The 4,831-nt window shown below is 39.6% G+C and overlaps 1 non-coding gene across 1 annotated transcript; it reads right to left on the minus strand.

The window, feature by feature from the left end:
• Positions 1 to 1,425: 1,425 nt before the first annotated feature.
• Positions 1,426 to 1,532, minus strand: LOC121217493 (small nucleolar RNA R71). The gene has a single exon (XR_005913575.1). It is a non-coding gene; the product is annotated as a small nucleolar RNA R71 (small nucleolar RNA).
• Positions 1,533 to 4,831: the final 3,299 nt, after the last annotated feature.

Below are 4,831 nucleotides of genomic sequence, written 5' to 3' on the forward strand. Positions count from 1 at the left end.
ATCTAAGAGAGATGAAACCTAAGACGAATCTTATTACTATTTGAATTATATGATAAATACTTGTTCCTATTCTTAATTGTGAATTTAACCATTGCTTTAATATTCCAGGATATTAATTCAGGTTTTTGATGTGCTTATTCAGAGGTGAAATATTCCCTGTTTAAGAGTAGATCGCCCATAATTAAGCGGAGTTGCATGTAATCCTAGAGATAGGAGGACATAAATCTGCCGGATTAGAGTCAAATCTAATAAAGGAATCCATAGATCGAGTTAATGGGACAATAGGGATTTTAATTAGAAAGACGTTTCAATTAATCAACCTAGAGTCAGTTGTTTTTAGTCTTGAGAGTGATATTAACATAAATCAGGGATTCCTACGGATTAAGTCAATTGAATAAATCATCTAATTTAGAGGTAATAAGTGAAGTCTGGGTGAATTCTTCCTTAGGTATTGTCTTCTCCATCGGTTTTCCTAAAGTATTTTCCAACTTTTATCTATGTTATAATCTTTGTTAATTAGATAGTTAATTTTAGTTTTTAAAACATCCCTTCGATTCCCAGGCTAGATAATAAAAAAGATAGCAATTACTAGTACTTTTAGTTCTCGTGGGTACGATATTTCCAGTATCACCTCAACTATACTACTATTTGATAGGTGCTCTTGTCTTAGTCGATTTTTTAGTTAGTTTTACGACCATCAAGTTTTTGGTGCTGTTGCCGGGGACTAAGATATTAGGAACGCTTGATTTTTATTACTTTAGTCATTTTTACTTCTATTGCAATTTACTTTTTTCTTTTAGTTTAATTTTCCTTTTATTTACTTTTGGCAGGTTTTTATAGTTTATGACTAGAAGAAACCCATCAAGACCTTTGCTTTTTGATAGTGAGATCGAGAGCACAGCTCGTAAAAATCGAAGAGAAATAAGGTGAACCCTACAATATATAAAGGAAGAGCGAGAGGGCGATATTCACAGTAATACCGAGGAGATGGCTGAAAATCAGAATAATTCGCTACCTTCTGTGGTTGCTGCAAATCCAGTAGATCAGAACCCCACTCCTCGTACTATGTATGATTATGCTAAACCTACTTTAACAGGAACTGAATCGAGTATAGTTAGACCTGCTGTTGCTGCAAATAATTTTGAACTAAAACCTATCACGATTCAAATGATACAACAGTTTGTTCAGTTTGATGGTTTGCAGGACGAGGATCCAAACACTCATTTAGCAAATTTTCCGGAATTCAGTGACACTTTTAAGATCAATGGAGTTTCTGACGATTCCATTCACCTTCGGTTGTTTCCATTCTCATTGAGGAATAAGGCTAAATAGTGGTTGAACTCATTACCGCGAGGGTCAATCAACACTTGAGAACAAATGACTGAAAAAATTTTACTTAAATATTTTTTGCCAGCTAAAACGGTTAAATTAAGGAATGATATCTCTTCTTTTGTGCAGATGGATTTAGAAACACTTTATGATGCAAAGGAGAGATACAAAGATCTATTGAGAAGGTGCCCTAACCATGGGTTACCTCTATGGCTCCAGGTTCAGACTTTTTACAATGGTGTGAACCCCTCAACAAGGCAATTGATCGACGCAGCCGCCGGTGGAACTTTAAATAATAAAACACTTGAAGAGGCTTACGAATTTATTGAAGAGATGCCGCTGAATAACTATTAGTGGCAAGTCATGAGAACGAAGCCCACAAAAGCAGCTGGTGTTTTCAACCTCGACACGGTCACTATGCTATCTAACCAGGTAGAACATTTAAATAAAAAGAATGATGGTTTGTGAGGTTCTGCTTAGGTACATCCAATGATGAGGTGCGATTCAAGCGGAGGAGGAGTGCGCAGCATGGAGTATCCATCCTTCAACCCTAGCATTGAGGAGGAACAAGGCCACTATATGGGTAATAATTCTAGACCTCAAAATAACCCGTATAGTAACACGTATAATGCAGGTTGGAGGAACCATCCCAATTTCTCGTGGGGTGGTCAAGGAAATCAAAGACCACAACATCCTCCAGGTTTTCAACAACCACCTTACCAACAAGAGAAGAAATCGAACCTTGAAGAGATGCTCACTAAATTCATCTCGGTGTCAGAAACTCATTTTTAGAATACTGAAACAGCGCTTAAGAATCAGTAAGCGTCAATTCAAGGGCTCAAAACTCAAATAAGGCAGCTTGCTAAGTTGCTTTCTAAATGACCACAAGGTAGCATGCCTAGTAACACAGAAACTAACCCAAAAGAGCAACTCCATGCCATCACTATACGCAACGAAGAAGGGTTAGTTGAATTTAAATTTGAAACGAGGCACGAGGCTGCGGTAAGTAATGTTAAGGATGAGATGAATCATGGTACCTAGGAGCCGGTAAGTAAAGAGTATAAACCTCATGTGCCATACCCCAATATGACAAGGGAAGACCACACAAACAAACAATTCAATAAATTCCTTAAATTATTAAAAAAATTACATATTAACTTACCGTTTATTGAAGCTCTTTCGTAAATATCAAGCGCAGTGAAATTCTTAAAGGAGCTCTTGGCTAATAAACGAAAGTTAGATGATGCATTGCATGTGGAATTAAATGCAGTTTGCTCAGCCATTTTACAAAATAAGCTACCCAACAAGTTGAAAGATCTAGGGAGTTTTATGATTCATTGCTTAATTGGTAGTTTAAATGTTAACAATGCTTTGGTTGATTTAGGGGCAACCATTAATGTCATGCCTTATAAAATGTTTAAACAACTAGGTCTTGGGAAACCCAAACAAACTAGGATGAGCATTCAATTGGCAGATAAATCAATTAGATTTCCTAGGGGTATTATTGAAGAAGTTCTTGTCAAAATTGATAAATTTATATTCCCAATTGATTTTGTTGTTCTAGACATGGAAGAAGATAGTGGCGTGCCTTTGATTTTAGGACGACCCCTTTTTAGCAATTGCTGGGACTATTATTGATGTTGGCACAGGAGAACTAATACTTCATGTAGAAGATAGTACGATTACTCTCCAAGCTCATGATTCGATTAAATTATCTAGTAAGCAAGATGGCTATACAAGTTCTGTTGATATAAATAACTTTATGGCTCAAACTTCTTTTCAGGAAACCCCTAGGGAGAACGTAATAGAGATACATTCTAGTCGATGTGACAAAAACAGAACGAGTCATGAGGAATGAAGACTACAAATTGATGAACTAGATGAATGGTGGACACATGTCAAGGAGAAACCGAAAGTACACGATGAATCAAAGTAACACCACGACAAGTGTAGGGATGAAACAACATAATTTAAGGTCGGGGACAAAGTATTGTTAGATGAAAAAGACCCCTGAATTGCTACTTTAGAGCACAATACAAAGGGAGTAATTCCCTTCATGCTACTAAAAATCTTCCCACATGGTACAGTCGAGGTAACACACTGAATTCGGAACTTTTAACGTAAATAATACTCTACTCAGACCTTATTTTGATAAAATTGATAGCAGAAATGAGGAGTTTCAACTCCTCAGTCCACCTAATCACACAAAATTGAGGTAAGTCAAGCTTAGACTTTAAATAAGCACTTCTCGGGAGGCAACCCGAGCAGTAACCTCACAAATAACTTTAGTTTGTTTTTGTTTTCATTTTTTACAATCTGACTGTAGGTATTTTTGGCACACACGGCCTAGCACACGGGCGTGCTTTAGGCCGTGGGCAACCCACAGGCAGGAGACACGGGTGTGGCCATGGCCGTACTAAAACAGGACAAACATTTTTCCCAAGATAGGATGACGCCCGGGCTGCGATAAATAGCCACGGCCGTGCGACACAGCCATGTGCACCACACGGTTAAGGGACACGGGCATGTCCCAGACCGTGGTAAAACTGCACCCTAATTTCCCAAAAAATCAGCAGAGGCACGGCCTGTGTTAAATCATCACGGCCGTGCGAGGCCACCGTGGACGTTACACGGGACTAAACACGAGCGTGTTTGAGGTGGTGTAGAAACTTACACAATGATTGAACCATTCAAACAAGTCAAGATAGAATAAAGGAGGATGGCACGACTGTGCCCAAAAGCCATGCGCCATCTTGCTTACTAGACACGGGCGTGTTGGACCTACCACAGGCATGGGATAAACGAGGGAATCATCACATGGCCGTGTGATGCAGCCGTGTGGACCGCATGGCCCATGCCCACGGGCGTGTCCAAAGGTCGTGTGCTATACTGACTTAAAACATCAAACCATAACCATAAGCCATGAACACGAGTGTGGCGAACCTAACAGGGCGTAGGAGAAATGAACAAATGTGCACACGGCTATGTGATACGGCCGTGCGCACCACAGGCCCGGGCACACAGGCGTGGCCAAGGGACCGTGTGCGACACTGAATAAGACTTCACAAAAACCCGGGCTAGGAACACACACACGCCCGTGTGGCCTAAAACTGCTCTTACACGACAGTGGCCCCTATTTAACCCCATCCTCTAACCCTAATTTTTCCCACTTTTCTATTTAAAACCCCCATTCACTATTCATATTCATCATCTTTCCCTCTCTCCCCCTCTCTTTTCCCCTTCCCCCCACCCCTTCACCTCTCATCACGCACCACTCTCACCGACCTACTTACCCTGCGCGCACACTAAGCACTATCAAGGACTACTACGTTTTTCCATCCTTTTCTCTCCATTATCTTTATTTATTTTACTATCTTTATTTTATTTCTTGTTTCATTTGACTATTTTTGGTTATTCTTTCCACTGCTAATGATATTCATGCTTGTGATTCTTATTTCTATTTAGTGATCTTCCATTTTACTGATAATAGTGCTTGACTTAT

Source organism: Gossypium hirsutum, chromosome A02, assembly GCF_007990345.1.
Source record: "Gossypium hirsutum isolate 1008001.06 chromosome A02, Gossypium_hirsutum_v2.1, whole genome shotgun sequence".
NCBI lineage: Eukaryota > Viridiplantae > Streptophyta > Magnoliopsida > Malvales > Malvaceae > Gossypium > Gossypium hirsutum.